This window comes from Theobroma cacao, chromosome 7 (genome assembly GCF_053813885.1).
Source record: "Theobroma cacao isolate CCN51 chromosome 7, ASM5381388v1, whole genome shotgun sequence".
Taxonomy (NCBI): domain Eukaryota; kingdom Viridiplantae; phylum Streptophyta; class Magnoliopsida; order Malvales; family Malvaceae; genus Theobroma; species Theobroma cacao.
The window spans coordinates 23,858,335-23,879,099 of NC_142645.1; positions in this window are offsets into that span (position 1 = coordinate 23,858,335).

Genomic DNA, 20,765 nt, shown 5'->3' on the forward strand with positions numbered 1-20,765 from the left:
CCGACTAATAAGGCTTTTCTAGGCATGAGTGACTATAAATGATCTTTTCTTGACAATGGATGGTTTTCGCTCCATGTTTCCCGAGGTAAACAATCAATTACAATCTGTTTTAATCAAAAAATGTAAAAACAATTCAAAATACATTCAATAATGGGATTATAAAGGCATTTAAACCGAGTAATAAGGCTTTTCTAGGCTTGAGTGGCTATAAATGATCTTTTCTTGACAATGGATGGCTTTCGCTCCATGTTTCCCGAGGCAAACAATCAATTACAATCTGTTTTAATCAAAAAATGTAAAAACAATTCAAAATAAATTCAATAATGGGATTATAAAGGCATTTAAACCGAGTAATAAGGCTTTTCTAGGCATGAGTGACTATAAATGATCTTTTCTTGACAATGGATGGCTTTCGCTCCATGTTTCCAGAGGCAAACAATCAATTACAATCAGTTTTAATCAAAAAATGTAAAAAGAATTCAAAATAAATTCAATAATGGGATTATAAAAGCATTTAAACTAAGTAATAAGGCTTTTCTAGGCATGAGTGACTATAAATAATCTTTTCTTGACAATGGATGGCTTTCGCTCCATGTTTCCCGAGGCAAACAATCAATTACAATCTGTTTTAATCAAAAAATGTAAAAACAATTCAAAATAAATTCAATAATGGGATTATAAAGGCATTTAAACCGAGTAATAAGGCTTTTCTAGGCATGAGTGACTATAAATGATCTTTTCTTGACAATGGATGGCTTTCGCTCCATGTTTCCCGAGGCAAACAATCAATTACAATCTGTTTTAATCAAAAAATGTAAAAACAATTCAAAATAAATTCAATAATGGGATTATAAAGGCATTTAAACCGAGTAATAAGGCTTTTCTAGGCATGAGTGACTATAAATGATCTTTTCTTGACAATGGATGGCTTTCGCTTAATATTTCCCGAGGCAAACAATCAATTACAATCTGTTTTTATCAAAAAATGTAAAAACAATTCAAAATAAATTCAATAATGGGATTATAAAGGCATTTAAACCGAGTAATAAGGCTTTTCTAGGCATGAGTGACTATAAATGATCTTTTCTTGACAATGGATGGCTTTCGCTCCATGTTTCCCGAGGCAAACAATCAATTACAATCTGTTTTAATCATAAAATGTAAAAACAATTCAAAATAAATTCAATAATGGGATTATAAAAGCATTTAAACCGAGTAATAAGGCTTTTCTAGGCATCAGTGACTATAAATGATCTTTTCTTTACAATGGATGGTTTTCGCTCCATGTTTCCCGAGGTAAACAATCAATTACAATCTGTTTTAATCAAAAAATGTAAAAACAATTCAAAATACATTCAATAATGGGATTATAAAGGCATTTAAACCGAGTAATAAGGCTTTTCTAGGCATGAGTGACTATAAATGATCTTTTCTTGACAATGGATGGCTTTCGCTTAATATTTCCCGAGGCAAACAATCAATTACAATCTGTTTTTATCAAAAAATGTAAAAACAATTCAAAATAAATTCAATAATGGGATTATAAAGGCATTTAAACCGAGTAATAAGGCTTTTCTAGGCATGAGTGACTATAAATGATCTTTTCTTGACAATGGATGGCTTTCGCTCCATGTTTCCCGAGGCAAACAATCAATTACAATCTGTTTTAATCATAAAATGTAAAAACAATTCAAAATAAATTCAATAATGGGATTATAAAAGCATTTAAACCGAGTAATAAGGCTTTTCTAGGCATGAGTGACTATAAATGATCTTTTCTTTACAATGGATGGTTTTCGCTCCATGTTTCCCGAGGTAAACAATCAATTACAATCTGTTTTAATCAAAAAATGTAAAAACAATTCAAAATACATTCAATAATGGGATTATAAAGGCATTTAAACCGAGTAGTAAGGCTTTTCCAAGCATGAGTGGCTATAAATGCTCTTTTCTTGACAATGGATGGCTTTCGCTCCATATGTCCCGAGGCAAACAATCAATTACAATCTGTTTTAATCAAAAAATGTAAAAACAATTCAAAATAAATTCAATAATGGGATTATAAAGGCATTTAAACCGAGTAATAAGGCTTTTCTAGGCATGAGGGACTATAAATGATATTTTCTTGACAATGGATGGCTTTCGCTCCATGTTTCCCGAGGCAAACAATCAATTACAATCTGTTTTAATCATAAAATGTAAAAACAATTCAAAATAACTTCAATAATGGGATTATAAAAGCATTTAAACCGAGTAATAAGGCTTTTCTAGGCATAAGTGACTATAAATGATCTATTCTTGACAATGGATGGGTTTTACTCCATGTTTCCCGAGGTAAACAATCAATTACAATCTGTTTTAATCAAAAAATGTAAAAAAAATTCAAAATAAATTCAATAATGGGATTATAAAGGCATTTAAACCGAGTAATAAGGCTTTTCTAGGCATGAGTGACTATAAATGATCTTTTCCTGACAATGGATGGTTTTCGCCCCATGTTTCCCGAGGCAAACAATCAATTACAATCTGTTTTAATCAAAAAATGTAAAAACAATTCAAAATACATTCAATAATGGGATTATAAAGGCATTTAAACCGAGTAGTAAGGCTTTTCCAGGCATGAGTGGCTATAAATGATCTTTTCTTGACAATGGATGGCTTTCGCTCCATATGTCCCGAGGCAAACAATCAATTACAATCTGTTTTAATCAAAAAATGTAAAACCAATTCAAAATAAATTCAATAATGGGATTATAAAGGCATTTAAACCGAGTAATAAGGCTTTTCTAGGCATGAGGGACTATAAATGATCTTTTCTTGACAATGGATGGCTTTCGCTCCATGTTTCCCGAGGCAAACAATCAATTACAATCTGTTTTAATCAAAAAATGTAAAAACAATTCAGAATAAATTCAATAATGGGATTATAAAGGCATTTAAACCGAGTAATAAGCCTTTTCTAGGCATGAGGGACTATAAATGATCTTTTCTTGACAATGGATGGCTTTCGCTCCATATTTCACGAGGCAAACAATCAATTACAATCTGTTTTTAATCAAAAATGTAAAAACAATTCAAAATAAATTCAATAATGGGATTATAAAGGCATTTAAACCGAGTAATAAGGCTTTTCTAGGCATGAGGGACTATAAATGATCTTTTCATGACAATGGATGGCTTTCGCTCCATATTTCCGGAGGCAAACAATCAATTACAATATGTTTTAATCAAAAAATGTAAAAAGAATTCAAAATAAATTCAATAATGGGATTATAAAGGCATTTAAACCGAGTAATAAGGCTTTTCTAGGCATGAGGGACTATAAATGATCTTTTCATGACAATGGATGGCTTTCGCTCCATGTTTCCCGAGGCAAACAATCAATTACAATCTGTTTTAAACATAAAATGTAAAAACAATTCAAAATAAATTCAATAATGGGATTATAAAAGCATTTAAACCGAGTAATAAGGCTTTTCTAGGCATGAGTGACTATAAATGATCTTTTCTTGACAATGGATGGTTTTCGCTCCATGTTTCCCGAGGTAAACAATCAATTACAATCTGTTTTAATCAAAAAATGTAAAAACAATTCAAAATACATTCAATAATGGGATTATAAAGGCATTTAAACCGAGTAATAAGGCTTTTCTAGGCTTGAGTGGCTATAAATGATCTTTTCTTGACAATGGATGGCTTTCGCTCCATGTTTCCCGAGGCAAACAATCAATTACAATCTGTTTTAATCAAAAAATGTAAAAACAATTCAAAATAAATTCAATAATGGGATTATAAAGGCATTTAAACCGAGTAATAAGGCTTTTCTAGGCATGAGGGACTATAAATGATCTTTTCATGACAATGGATGGCTTTCGCTCCATATTTCCGGAGGCAAACAATCAATTACAATATGTTTTAATCAAAAAATGTAAAAACAATTCAAAATAAATTCAATAATGGGATTATAAAGGCATTTAAACCGAGTAATAAGGCTTTTCTAGGCATGAGGGACTATAAATGATCTTTTCATGACAATGGATGGCTTTCGCTCCATGTTTCCCGAGGCAAACAATCAATTACAATCTGTTTTAAACATAAAATGTGAAAACAATTCAAAATAAATTCAATAATGGGATTATAAAAGCATTTAAACCGACTAATAAGGCTTTTCTAGGCATGAGTGACTATAAATGATCTTTTCTTGACAATGGATGGTTTTCGCTCCATGTTTCCCGAGGTAAACAATCAATTACAATCTGTTTTAATCAAAAAATGTAAAAACAATTCAAAATACATTCAATAATGGGATTATAAAGGCATTTAAACCGAGTAATAAGGCTTTTCTAGGCTTGAGTGGCTATAAATGATCTTTTCTTGACAATGGATGGCTTTCGCTCCATGTTTCCCGAGGCAAACAATCAATTACAATCTGTTTTAATCAAAAAATGTAAAAACAATTCAAAATAAATTCAATAATGGGATTATAAAGGCATTTAAACCGAGTAATAAGGCTTTTCTAGGCATGAGTGACTATAAATGATCTTTTCTTGACAATGGATGGCTTTCGCTCCATGTTTCCAGAGGCAAACAATCAATTACAATCAGTTTTAATCAAAAAATGTAAAAAGAATTCAAAATAAATTCAATAATGGGATTATAAAAGCATTTAAACTAAGTAATAAGGCTTTTCTAGGCATGAGTGACTATAAATAATCTTTTCTTGACAATGGATGGCTTTCGCTCCATGTTTCCCGAGGCAAACAATCAATTACAATCTGTTTTAATCAAAAAATGTAAAAACAATTCAAAATAAATTCAATAATGGGATTATAAAGGCATTTAAACCGAGTAATAAGGCTTTTCTAGGCATGAGTGACTATAAATGATCTTTTCTTGACAATGGATGGCTTTCGCTCCATGTTTCCCGAGGCAAACAATCAATTACAATCTGTTTTAATCAAAAAATGTAAAAACAATTCAAAATAAATTCAATAATGGGATTATAAAGGCATTTAAACCGAGTAATAAGGCTTTTCTAGGCATGAGTGACTATAAATGATCTTTTCTTGACAATGGATGGCTTTCGCTTAATATTTCCCGAGGCAAACAATCAATTACAATCTGTTTTTATCAAAAAATGTAAAAACAATTCAAAATAAATTCAATAATGGGATTATAAAGGCATTTAAACCGAGTAATAAGGCTTTTCTAGGCATGAGTGACTATAAATGATCTTTTCTTGACAATGGATGGCTTTCGCTCCATGTTTCCCGAGGCAAACAATCAATTACAATCTGTTTTAATCATAAAATGTAAAAACAATTCAAAATAAATTCAATAATGGGATTATAAAAGCATTTAAACCGAGTAATAAGGCTTTTCTAGGCATCAGTGACTATAAATGATCTTTTCTTTACAATGGATGGTTTTCGCTCCATGTTTCCCGAGGTAAACAATCAATTACAATCTGTTTTAATCAAAAAATGTAAAAACAATTCAAAATACATTCAATAATGGGATTATAAAGGCATTTAAACCGAGTAATAAGGCTTTTCTAGGCATGAGTGACTATAAATGATCTTTTCTTGACAATGGATGGCTTTCGCTTAATATTTCCCGAGGCAAACAATCAATTACAATCTGTTTTTATCAAAAAATGTAAAAACAATTCAAAATAAATTCAATAATGGGATTATAAAGGCATTTAAACCGAGTAATAAGGCTTTTCTAGGCATGAGTGACTATAAATGATCTTTTCTTGACAATGGATGGCTTTCGCTCCATGTTTCCCGAGGCAAACAATCAATTACAATCTGTTTTAATCATAAAATGTAAAAACAATTCAAAATAAATTCAATAATGGGATTATAAAAGCATTTAAACCGAGTAATAAGGCTTTTCTAGGCATGAGTGACTATAAATGATCTTTTCTTTACAATGGATGGTTTTCGCTCCATGTTTCCCGAGGTAAACAATCAATTACAATCTGTTTTAATCAAAAAATGTAAAAACAATTCAAAATACATTCAATAATGGGATTATAAAGGCATTTAAACCGAGTAGTAAGGCTTTTCCAAGCATGAGTGGCTATAAATGCTCTTTTCTTGACAATGGATGGCTTTCGCTCCATATGTCCCGAGGCAAACAATCAATTACAATCTGTTTTAATCAAAAAATGTAAAAACAATTCAAAATAAATTCAATAATGGGATTATAAAGGCATTTAAACCGAGTAATAAGGCTTTTCTAGGCATGAGGGACTATAAATGATATTTTCTTGACAATGGATGGCTTTCGCTCCATGTTTCCCGAGGCAAACAATCAATTACAATCTGTTTTAATCATAAAATGTAAAAACAATTCAAAATAACTTCAATAATGGGATTATAAAAGCATTTAAACCGAGTAATAAGGCTTTTCTAGGCATAAGTGACTATAAATGATCTATTCTTGACAATGGATGGGTTTTACTCCATGTTTCCCGAGGTAAACAATCAATTACAATCTGTTTTAATCAAAAAATGTAAAAAAAATTCAAAATAAATTCAATAATGGGATTATAAAGGCATTTAAACCGAGTAATAAGGCTTTTCTAGGCATGAGTGACTATAAATGATCTTTTCCTGACAATTGATGGTTTTCGCTCCATGTTTCCCGAGGCAAACAATCAATTACAATCTGTTTTAATCAAAAAATGTAAAAACAATTCAAAATACATTCAATAATGGGATTATAAAGGCATTTAAACCGAGTAGTAAGGCTTTTCCAGGCATGAGTGGCTACAAATGATCTTTTCTTGACAATGGATGGCTTTCGCTCCATATGTCCCGAGGCAAACAATCAATTACAATCTGTTTTAATCAAAAAATGTAAAAACAATTCAAAATAAATTCAATAATGGTATTATAAAGGCATTTAAACCGAGTAATAAGGCTTTTCTAGGCATGAGGGACTATAAATGATATTTTCTTGACAATGGATGGCTTTCGCTCCATGTTTCCCAAGGCAAACAATCAATTACAATCTGTTTTAATCATAAAATGTAAAAACAATTCAAAATAACTTCAATAATGGGATTATAAAAGCATTTAAACCGAGTAATAAGGCTTTTCTAGGCATAAGTGACTATAAATGATCTATTCTTGACAATGGATGGGTTTTACTCCATGTTTCCCGAGGCAAACAATCAATTACAATATGTTTTAATCAAAAAATTTAAAAAAAATTCAAAACAAATTCAATAATGGGATTATAAAGGCATTTAAACTGAGTAATAAGGCTTTTCTAGGCATGAGTGACTATAAATGAACTTTTCTTGACTATGGATGGCTTTCACTCCATGTTTCCCGAGGTAAACAATCAATTACAATCTGTTTTAATCAAAAAATGTAAAAAAAATTCAAAATAAATTCAATAATGGGATTATAAAAGCATTTAAACCGAGTAATAAGGCTTTTCTAGGCATGAGTGACTATAAATGATCTTTTCTTGACAATGGGTGGCTTTTGCTCCATGTTTCCCGAGGCAAACAATCAATTACAATCTGTTTTAATCAAAAATTGTAAAAACAATTCAAAATAAATTCAATAATGGGATTATAAAGGCATTTAAACCGAGTAATAAGGCTTTTCTAGGCATGAGTGACTATAAATGATCTTTTCTTGACAATGGATGGCTTTCGCTCAATATTTCCCGAGGCAAACAATCAATTACAATATGTTTTAATCAAAAAATGTAAAAAAAAATTCAAAATCAAATCAATAATGGGATTATAAAGGCATTTAAACCGAGTAATAAGGCTTTTCTAGGAATGAGTGACCATAAATGATCTTTTATTGACAATGGATGGCTTTCGCTCCATGTTTCCCGAGGCAAACAATCAATTACAATCTGTTTTAAACCAAAAATGTAAAAACAATTCAAAATAAATTCAATAATGGGATTATAAAAGCATTTAAACCGAGTAATAAGGCTTTTCTCAGCATGAGTGACTACAAATGATCTTTTCTTGACAATGGAGGGCTTTCGCACCAAGTTTCCCGAGGCAAACAATCAATTAGAATCTGTTTTAATGAAAAAATGTAAAAAGAATTCAAAATAAATTCAATAATGGGATTATAAAGGCATTTAAACCGAGTAATAAGGCTTTGCTAGGCATAAGTGACTATAAATGAACTTTTCTTGACAATGGGTGGCTTTCGCTCCAAGTTTCCCGAGGCAAACAATCGATTACAATCTGTTTTAATCAAAAAATGTAAAAACAATTCTAAATAAATTCAATAATGGGATTATAAAGGCATTTAAACCGAGTAATAAGCCTTTTCTAGGCATGAGGGACTATAAATGATCTTTTCTTGACAATGGATGGCTTTCGCTCCATATTTCACGAGGCAAACAATCAATTACAATCTGTTTTAATCAAAAATGTAAAAACAATTCAAAATAAATTCAATAATGGGATTATAAAGGCATTTAAACCGAGTAATAAGCCTTTTCTAGGCATGAGGGACTATAAATGATCTTTTCTTGACAATGGATGGCTTTCGCTCCATGTTTCCCGAGGCAAACAATCAATTACAATCTGTTTTAATCATAAAATGTAAAAACAATTCAAAATAAATTCAATAATGGGATTATAAAAGCATTTAAACCGAGTAATAAGGCTTTTCTAGGCATGAGTGACTATAAATGATCTTTTCTTTACAATGGATGGTTTTCGCTCCATGTTTCGCGAGGTAAACAATCAATTACAATCTGTTTTAATCAAAAAATGTAAAAACAATTCAAAATACATTCAATAATGGGATTATAAAGGCATTTAAACCGAGTAATAAGGCTTTTCTAGGCATGAGTGGCTATAAATGATCTTTTCTTGACAATGGATGGCTTTCGCTCCATGTTTCCCGAGGCAAACAATCAATTACAATCTGTTTTAATCAAAAAATGTAAAAACAATTCAAAATAAATTCAATAATGGGATTATAAAGGCATTTAAACCGAGTAATAAGGCTTTTCTAGGCATGAGTGACTATAAATGATCTTTTCTTGACAATGGATGGCTTTCGCTCAATATTTCCCGAGGCAAACAATCAATTACAATATGTTTTAATCAAAAAATGTAAAAAAAATTCAAAATAAAATCAATAATGGGAATATAAAGGCATTTAAACCGAGTAATAAGGCTTTTCTAGGAATGAGTGACTATAAATGATCTTTTCTTGACAATGGATGGCTTTCGCTCCATGTTTCCCGAGGCAAACAATCAATTACAATATGTTTTAATCAAAAAATGTAAAAAAAATTCAAAATAAATTCAATAATGGGATTATAAAGGCATTTAAACCGAGTAATAAGGCTTTTCTAGGCATGAGTGACTATAAATGATCTTTTCTTGACAATGGATGGCTTTCGCTCCATGTTTCCCGAGGCAAACAATCAATTACAATCTGTTTTAATCAAAAAATGTAAAAACAATTCAAAATAAATTCAATAATGGGATTATAAAGGCATTTAAACCGAGTAATAAGGCTTTTCTAGGCATGAGTGACTATAAATGATCTTTTCTTGACAATGGATGGCTTTCGGTTAATATTTCCCGAGGCAAACAATCAATTACAATATGTTTTTATCAAAAAATGTAAAAACAATTCAAAATAAATTCAATAATGGGATTATAAAGGCATTTAAACCGAGTAATAAGGCTTTTCTAGGCATGAGTGACTATAAATGATCTTTTCTTGACAATGGATGGCTTTCGCTCCATGTTTCCCGAGGCAAACAATCAATTACAATCTGTTTTAATCATAAAATGTAAAAACAATTCAAAATAAATTCAATAATGGGATTATAAAAGCATTTAAACCGAGTAATAAGGCTTTTCTAGGCATGAGTGACTGTAAATGATCTTTTCTTTACAATGGATGGTTTTCGCTCCATGTTTCCCGAGGTAAACAATCAATTACAATCTGTTTTAATCAAAAAATGTAAAAACAATTCAAAATACATTCAATAATGGGATTATAAAGGCATTTAAACCGAGTAATAAGGCTTTTCTAGGCATGAGTGACTATAGATGATCTTTTCTTGACAATGGATGGCTTTCGCTCCATGTTTCCCGAGGCAAACAATCAATTACAATCTGTTTTAGTCATAAAATGTAAAAACAATTCAAAATAAATTCAATAATGGGATTATAAAAGCATTTAAACCGAGTAATAAGGCTTTTCTCAGCATGAGTGACTACAAATGATCTTTTCTTGACAATGGAGGGCTTTCGCTCCAAGTTTCCCGAGGCAAACAATCCATTAGAATCTGTTTTAATGAAAAAATGTAAAAAGAATTCAAAATAAATTCAATAATGGGATTATAAAGGCATTTAAACCGAGTAATAAGGCTTTGCTAGGCATCAGTGACTATAAATGAACTTTTCTTGACAATGGGTGGCTTTCGCTCCAAGTTTCCCGAGGCAAACAATCAATTACAATATGTTTTAATCGAAAAATGTAAAAAAAATTCAAAATAAATTCCATAATGGGATTATAAAGGCATTTAAACCGAGTAATAAGGCTTTTCTCAGCATGAGTGACTACAAATGATCTTTTCTTGACAATGGAGGGCTTTCGCTCCAAGTTTCCCGAGGCAAACAATCAATTACAATCTGTTTTAATCAAAAAATGTAAAAACAATTCAAAACAAATTCAATAATGGGATTATAAAAGCATTTAAACCGAGTAATAAGGCTTTTCTAGGCATGAGTGACTATAAATGATCTTTTGTTGACAATGGATGGCATTCGCTCCAAGTTTCCCGAGGCAAACAATCAATTACAATCTGTTTTAATCAAAAAATGTAAAAACAATTCAAAATAAATTCAATAATGGGATTATAAAAGCATTTAAACCGAGTAATAAGGCTTTTCTCAGCATGAGTGACTACAAATGATCTTTTCTTGACAATGGAGGGCTTTCGCTCCAAGTTTTCCGAGGCAAACAATCAATTAGAATCTGTTTTAATGAAAAAATGTAAAAAGAATTCAAAATAAATTCAATAATGGGATTATAAAGGCATTTAAACCGAGTAATAAGGCTTTGCTAGGCATCAGTGACTATAAATGAACTTTTCTTGACAATGGGTGGCTTTCGCTCCAAGTTTCCCGAGGCAAACAATCAATTACAATATGTTTTAATCGAAAAATGTAAAAAAAATTCAAAATAAATTCCATAATGGGATTATAAAGGCATTTAAACCGAGTAATAAGGCTTTTCTCAGCATGAGTGACTACAAATGATCTTTTCTTGACAATGGAGGGCTTTCGCTCCAAGTTTCCCGAGGCAAACAATCAATTACAATCTGTTTTAATCAAAAAATGTAAAAACAATTCAAAATAAATTCAATAATGGGATTATAAAAGCATTTAAACCGAGTAATAAGGCTTTTCTAGGCATGAGTGACTATAAATGATCTTTTCTTGACAATGGATGGCTTTCGCTCCATGTTTCCCGAGGCAAACAATCAATTACAATCTGTTTTAATCATAAAATGTAAAAACAATTCAAAATAAATTCAATAATGGGATTATAAAAGCATTTAAACCGAGTAATAAGGCTTTTCTAGGCATGAGTGACTATAAATGATCTTTTGTTGACAATGGATGGCATTCGCTCCAAGTTTCCCGAGGCAAACAATCAATTACAATCTGTTTTAATCAAAAAATGTAAAAACAATTCAAAATAAATTCAATAATGGGATTATAAAAGCATTTAAACCGAGTAATAAGGCTTTGCTAGGCATAAGTGACTATAAATGAACTTTTCTTGACTATGGATGGCTTTCGCTCCATGTTTCCCGAGGTAAACAATCAATTACAATCTGTTTTAATCAAAAAATGTAAAAAAAATTCAAAATAAATTCAATAATGGGATTATAAAGGCATTTAAACCGAGTAATAAGGCTTTTCTAAACATGAGTGACTATAAATGATCTTTTCTTGACAATGGATGGTTTTCGCTCCATGTTTCCCGAGGCAAACAATCAATTACAATCTGTTTTAATCAAAAAATGTAAAAACAATTCAAAATAAATTCAATAATGGGATTATAAAGGCATTTAAACCGAGTAATAAGGCTTTTCCAGGCATAAGAGGCTATAAATGATCTTTTCTTGACAATGGATGGCTTTCGCTCCATATTTCCCGAGGCAAATAATCAATTACAATCTGTTTTTATCAAAAAATGTAAAAACAATTCAAAATAAAATCAATAATGGGATTATAAAGGCATTTAAACCGAGTAATAAGGCTTTTCTAGGCATGAGTGACTATAAATGATCTTTTCTTGACAATGGATGGCTTTCGCTTAATATTTCCCGAGGCAAACAATCAATTACAATCTGTTTTTATCAAAAAATGTAAAAACAATTCAAAATAAATTCAATAATGGGATTATAAAGGCATTTAAACCGAGTAATAAGGCTTTTCTAGGCATGAGTGACTATAAATGATCTTTTCTTGACAATGGATGGCTTTCGCTCCATGTTTCCCGAGGCAAACAATCAATTACAATCTGTTTTAATCATAAAATGTAAAAACAATTCAAAATAAATTCAATAATGGGATTATGAAAGCATTTAAACCGAGTAATAAGGTTTTTCTAGGCATGAGTGACTATAAATGATCTTTTCTTTACAATGGATGGTTTTCGCTCCATGTTTCCCGAGGTAAACAATCAATTACAATCTGTTTTAATCAAAAAATGTAAAAAAATTTCAAAATAAATTCAATAATGGGATTATAAAGGCATTTAAACCGAGTAATAAGGCTTTTCTAGGCATGAGTGACTATAAATGATCTTTTCTTGACAATGGATGGTTTTCGCTCCATGTTTCCCGAGGCAAACAATCAATTACAAACTGTTTTAATCAAAAATGTAAAAACAATTCAAAATAAATTCAATAATGGGATTATAAAGGCATTTAAACTAAGTAATAAGGCTTTTCTAGGCATGAGTGACTATAAATGATCTTTTCTTGACAATGGATGGCTTTCGCTCCATGTTTCCCGAGGCAAACAATCAATTACAATCTGTTTTAGTCATAAAATGTAAAAACAATTCAAAATAAATTCAATAATGGGATTATTAAAGCATTTAAACCGAGTAATAAGGCTTTTCTAGGCATAACTGACTATAAATGATCTATTCTTGACAATGGATGGGTTTTGCTCCATGTTTCCCGAGGCAAACAATCAATTACAATCTGTTTTAATCAAAAAATGTAAAAAAAATTCAAAATAAATTCAATAATGGGATTATAAAGGCATTTAAACCGAGTAATAAGGCTTTTCTAGGCATGAGTGACTATAAATGATCTTTTCTTGACAATGGATGGCTTTCGCTCCATGTTTCCCGAGGCAAACAATCAATTACAATCTGTTTTAATCAAAAAATGTAAAAACAATTCAAAATAAAATCAATAATGGGATTATAAAGGCATTTAAACCGAGTAATAAGGCTTTTCTAGGCATGAGTGACTATAAATGATCTTTTCTTGACAATGGATGGCTTTCGCTCAATATTTCCCGAGGCAAACAATCAATTACAATATGTTTTAATCAAAAAATGTAAAAAAAATTCAAAATAAAATCAATAATGGGAATATAAAGGCATTTAAACCGAGTAATAAGGCTTTTCTAGGAATGAGTGACTATAAATGATCTTTTCTTGACAATGGATGGCTTTCGCTCCATGTTTCCCGAGGCAAACAATCAATTACAATATGTTTTAATCAAAAAATGTAAAAACAATTCAAAATAAATTCAATAATGTGATTATAAAGGCATTTAAACCGAGTAATAAGGCTTTTCTAGGCATGAGTGACTATAAATGATCTTTTCTTGACAATGGATGGCTTTCGCTCCATGTTTCCCGAGGCAAACAATCAATTACAATCTGTTTTAATCAAAAAATGTAAAAACAATTCAAAATAAATTCAATAATGGGATTATAAAGGCATTTAAACCGAGTAATAAGGCTTTTCTAGGCATGAGTGACTATAAATGATCTTTTCTTGACAATGGATGGCTTTCGCTTAATATTTCTCGAGGCAAACAATCAATTACAATCTGTTTTTATCAAAAAATGTAAAAACAATTCAAAATAAATTCAATAATGGGATTATAAAGGCATTTAAACCGAGTAAAAAGGCTTTTCTAGGCATGAGTGACTATAAATGATCTTTTCTTGACAATGGATGGCTTTCGCTCCACGTTTCCCGAGGCAAACAATCAATTACAATCTGTTTTAATCATAAAATGTAAAAACAATTCAAAATAAATTCAATAATGGGATTATAAAAGCATTTAAACCGAGTAATAAGGCTTTTCTAGGCATGAGTGACTATAAATGATCTTTTCTTTACAATGGATGGTTTTCGCTCCATGTTTCCCGAGGTAAACAATCAATTACAATCTGTTTTAATCAAAAAATGTAAAAACAATTCAAAATACATTCAATAATGGGATTATAAAGGCATTTAAACCGAGTAATAAGGCTTTTCTAGGCATGAGTGGCTATAAATGATCTTTTCTTGACAATGGATGGCTTTCGCTCCATGTTTCCCGAGGCAAACAATCAATTACAATCTGTTTTAATCAAAAAATGTAAAAACAATTCAAAATAAATTCAATAATGGGATTATAAAGGCATTTAAACCGAGTAATAAGGCTTTTCTAGGCATGAGTGACTATAAATGATCTTTTCTTGACAATGGATGGTTTTCGCTCCATGTTTCCCGAGGCAAACAATCAATTACAATATGTTTTAATCAAAAAATGTAAAAACAATTCAAAATAAATTCAATAATGGGATTATAAAGGCATTTAAATCGAGTAATAAGGCTTTTCTAGGCATGAGTGACTATAAATGATCTTTTCTTGACAATGGATGGTTTTCGCTCCATGTTTCCCGAGGCAAACAATCAATTACAATCTGTTTTAATCAAAAAATGTAAAAACAATTCAAAATACATTCAATAATGGGATTATAAAGGCATTTAAACCGAGTAATAAGGCTTTTCTAGGCATGAGTGACTATAAATGATCTTTTCTTGACAATGGATGGTTTTCGCTCCATGTTTCCCGAGGCAAACAATCAATTACAATCTGTTTTAATCATAAAATGTAAAAACAATTCAAAATAACTTCAATAATGGGATTATAAAAGCATTTAAACCGAGTAATAAGGCTTTTCTAGGCATAAGTGACTATAAATGATCTATTCTTGACAATGGATGGGTTTTACTCCATGTTTCCCGAGGTAAACAATCAATTACAATCTGTTTTAATCAAAAAATGTAAAAGAAATTCAAAATAAATTCAATAATGGGATTATAAAGGCATTTAAACCGAGTAATAAGGCTTTTCTAGGCATGAGTGACTATAAATGATCTTTTCCTGACAATGGATGGTTTTCGCTCCATGTTTCCCAAGGCAAACAGTCAATTACAATCTGTTTTAATCAAAAAATGTAAAAACAATTCAAAATACATTCAATAATGGGATTATAAAGGCATTTAAACCGAGTAGTAAGGCTTTTCTAGGCATGAGTGACTATAAATGATCTTTTCTTGACAATGGATGGCTTTCGCTCCATGTTTCTTGAGGCAAACAATCAATTACAATCTGTTTTAATCAAAAATTGTAAAAACAATTCAAAATAAATTCAATAATGGGATTATAAAGGCATTTAAACCGAGTAATAAGGCTTTTCTAGGCATGAGTGACTATAAATGATCTTTTCTTGACAATGGATGGTTTTCGCTCCATGTTTCCCGAGGCAAACAATCAATTACAATCTGTTTTAATCAAAAAATGTAAAAACAATTCAAAATAAATTCAATAATGGGATTATAAAGGCATTTAAACCGAGTAATAAGGCTTTTCTAGGCATGAGTGACTATAAATGATCTTTTCTTGACAATGGATGGCTTTCGCTCCATGTTTCCCGAGGCAAACAATCAATTACAATCTGTTTTAATCAAAAAATGTAAAAACAATTCAAAATACATTCAATAATGGGATTATAAAGGCATTTACACCGAGTAATAAGGCTTTTCTAGGCATGAGTGGCTATAAATGATCTTTTCTTGACAATGGATGGCTTTCGCTCCATGTTTCCCGAGGCAAACAATCAATTACAATCTGTTTTAATCAAAAAATGAAAAAACAATTCAAAATAAATTCAATAATGGGATTATAAAGGCATTTAAACCGAGTAATAAGGCTTTTCTAGGCATGAGTGACTATAAATGATCTTTTCTTGACAATGGATGGTTTTCGCTCCATGTTTCCCGAGGCAAACAATCAATTACAATATGTTTTAATCAAAAAATGTAAAAACAATTCAAAATACATTCAATAATGGGATTATAAAGGCATTTAAACCGAGTAATAAGGCTTTTCTAGGCATGAGTGACTATAAATGATCTTTTCTTGACAATGGATGGTTTTCGCTCCATGTTTCCCGAGGCAAACAATCAATTACAATCTGTTTTAATCATAAAATGTAAAAACAATTCAAAATAACTTCAATAATGGGATTATAAAAGCATTTAAACCGAGTAATAAGGCTTTTCTAGGCATAAGTGACTATAAATGATCTATTCTTGACAATGGATGGGTTTTACTCCATGTTTCCCGAGGTAAACAATCAATTACAATCTGTTTTAATCAAAAAATGTAAAAACAATTCAAAATAAATTCAATAATGGGATTATAAAGGCATTTAAACCGAGTAATAAGGCTTTTCTAGGCATGAGTGACTATAAATGATCTTTTCTTGACAATGGATGGCTTTCGCTCAATATTTCCCGAGGCAAACAATCAATTACAATATGTTTTAATCAAAAAATGTAAAAAAAATTCAAAATAAAATCAATAATGGGAATATAAAGGCATTTAAACCGAGTAATAAGGCTTTTCTAGGAATGAGTGACTATAAATGATCTTTTCTTGACAATGGATGGCTTTCGCTCCATGTTTCCCGAGGCAAACAATCAATTACAATATGTTTTAATCAAAAAATGTAAAAACAATTCAAAATAAATTCAATAATGTGATTATAAAGGCATTTAAACCGAGTAATAAGGCTTTTCTAGGCATGAGTGACTATAAATGATCTTTTCTTGACAATGGATGGCTTTCGCTCCATGTTTCCCGAGGCAAACAATCAATTACAATCTGTTTTAATCAAAAAATGTAAAAACAATTCAAAATAAATTCAATAATGGGATTATAAAGGCATTTAAACCGAGTAATAAGGCTTTTCTAGGCATGAGTGACTATAAATGATCTTTTCTTGACAATGGATGGCTTTCGCTTAATATTTCTCGAGGCAAACAATCAATTACAATCTGTTTTTATCAAAAAATGTAAAAACAATTCAAAATAAATTCAATAATGGGATTATAAAGGCATTTAAACCGAGTAAAAAGGCTTTTCTAGGCATGAGTGACTATAAATGATCTTTTCTTGACAATGGATGGCTTTCGCTCCATGTTTCCCGAGGCAAACAATCAATTACAATCTGTTTTAATCATAAAATGTAAAAACAATTCAAAATAAATTCAATAATGGGATTATAAAAGCATTTAAACCGAGTAATAAGGCTTTTCTAGGCATGAGTGACTATAAATGATCTTTTCTTTACAATGGATGGTTTTCGCTCCATGTTTCCCGAGGTAAACAATCAATTACAATCTGTTTTAATCAAAAAATGTAAAAACAATTCAAAATACATTCAATAATGGGATTATAAAGGCATTTAAACCGAGTAATAAGGCTTTTCTAGGCATGAGTGGCTATAAATGATCTTTTCTTGACAATGGATGGCTTTCGCTCCATGTTTCCAGAGGCAAACAATCAATTACAATCTGTTTTAATCAAAAAATGTAAAAACAATTCAAAATAAATTCAATAATGGGATTATAAAGGCATTTAAACCGAGTAATAAGGCTTTTCTAGGCATGAGTGACTATAAATGATCTTTTCTTGACAATGGATGGTTTTCGCTCCATGTTTCCCGAGGCAAACAATCAATTACAATATGTTTTAATCAAAAAATGTAAAAACAATTCAAAATAAATTCAATAATGGGATTATAAAGGCATTTAAACCGAGTAATAAGGCTTTTCTAGGCATGAGTGACTATAAATGATCTTTTCTTGACAATGGATGGTTTTCGCTCCATGTTTCCCGAGGCAAACAATCAATTACAATCTGTTTTAATCAAAAAATGTAAAAACAATTCAAAATACATTCAATAATGGGATTATAAAGGCATTTAAACCGAGTAATAAGGCTTTTCTAGGCATGAGTGACTATAAATGATCTTTTCTTGACAATGGATGGTTTTCGCTCCATGTTTCCCGAGGCAAACAATCAATTACAATCTGTTTTAATCATAAAATGTAAAAACAATTCAAAATAACTTCAATAATGGGATTATAAAAGCATTTAAACCGAGTAATAAGGCTTTTCTAGGCATAAGTGACTATAAATGATCTATTCTTGACAATGGATGGGTTTTACTCCATGTTTCCCGAGGTAAACAATCAATTACAATCTGTTTTAATCAAAAAATGTAAAAGAAATTCAAAATAAATTCAATATTGGGATTATAAAGGCATTTAAACCGAGTAATAAGGCTTTTCTAGGCATGAGTGACTATAAATGATCTTTTCCTGACAATGGATGGTTTTCGCTCCATGTTTCCCAAGGCAAACAATCAATTACAATCTGTTTTAATCAAAAAATGTAAAAACAATTCAAAATACATTCAATAATGGGATTATAAAGGCATTTAAACCGAGTAGTAAGGCTTTTCTAGGCATGAGTGACTATAAATGATCTTTTCTTGACAATGGATGGCTTTCGCTCCATGTTTCTCGAGGCAAACAATCAATTACAATCTGTTTTAATCAAAAATTGTAAAAACAATTCAAAATAAATTCAATAATGGGATTATAAAGGCATTTAAACCGAGTAATAAGGCTTTTCTAGGCATGAGTGACTATAAATGATCTTTTCTTGACAATGGATGGTTTTCGCTCCATGTTTCCCGAGGCAAACAATCAATTACAATCTGTTTTAATCAAAAAATGTAAAAACAATTCAAAATAAATTCAATAATGGGATTATAAAGGCATTTAAACCGAGTAATAAGGCTTTTCTAGGCATGAGTGACTATAAATGATCTTTTCTTGACAATGGATGGCTTTCGCTCCATGTTTCCCGAGGCAAACAATCAATTACAATCTGTTTTAATCAAAAAATGTAAAAACAATTCAAAATACATTCAATAATGGGATTATAAAGGCATTTACACCGAGTAATAAGGCTTTTCTAGGCATGAGTGGCTATAAATGATCTTTTCTTGACAATGGATGGCTTTCGCTCCATGTTTCCCGAGGCAAACAATCAATTACAATCTGTTTTAATCAAAAAATGAAAAAACAATTCAAAATAAATTCAATAATGGGATTATAAAGGCATTTAAACCGAGTAATAAGGCTTTTCTAGGCATGAGTGACTATAAATGATCTTTTCTTGACAATGGATGGTTTTCGCTCCATGTTTCCCGAGGCAAACAATCAATTACAATATGTTTTAATCAAAAAATGTAAAAACAATTCAAAATACATTCAATAATGGGATTATAAAGGCATTTAAACCGAGTAATAAGGCTTTTCTAGGCATGAGTGACTATAAATGATCTTTTCTTGACAATGGATGGTTTTCGCTCCATGTTTCCCGAGGCAAACAATCAATTACAATCTGTTTTAATCATAAAATGTAAAAACAATTCAAAATAACTTCAATAATGGGATTATAAAAGCATTTAAACCGAGTAATAAGGCTTTTCTAGGCATAAGTGACTATAAATGATCTATTCTTGACAATGGATGGGTTTTACTCCATGTTTCCCGAGGTAAACAATCAATTACAATCTGTTTTAATCAAAAAATGTAAAAAAAATTCAAAATAAATTCAATAATGGGATTATAAAGGCATTTAAACCGAGTAATAAGGCTTTTCTAGGCATGAGTGACTATAAATGATCTTTTCCTGACAATGGATGGTTTTCGCTCAATGTTTCCCAAGGCAAACAATCAATTACAATCTGTTTTAATCAAAAAATGTAAAAACAATTCAAAATACATTCAATAATGGGATTATAAAGGCATTTAAACCGAGTAGTAAGGCTTTTCTAGGCATGAGTGACTATAAATGATCTTTTCTTGACAATGGATGGCTTTCGCTCCATGTTTCCCGAGGCAAACAATCAATTACAATCTGTTTTAATCAAAAAATGTAAAAACAATTCAAAATACATTCAATAATGGGATTATAAAGGCATTTAAACCGAGTAATAAGGCTTTTCTAGGCATGAGTGACTATAAATGATCTTTTCCTGACAATGGATGGTTTTCGCTCAATGTTTCCCAAGGCAAACAATCAATTACAATCTGTTTTAATCAAAAAATGTAAAAAAAATTCAAAATAAATTCAATAATGGGATTATAAAGGCATTTAAACCGAGTAATAAGGCTTTTCTAGGCATGAGTGACTATAAATGATCTTTTCTTGAAAATGGATGGCTTTCGCTCCATGTTTCCCGAGGCAAACAATCAATTACAATCTGTTTTAATCAAAAAATGTAAAAACAATTCAAAATAAATTCAATAATGGGATTATAAAGGCATTTAAACCGAGT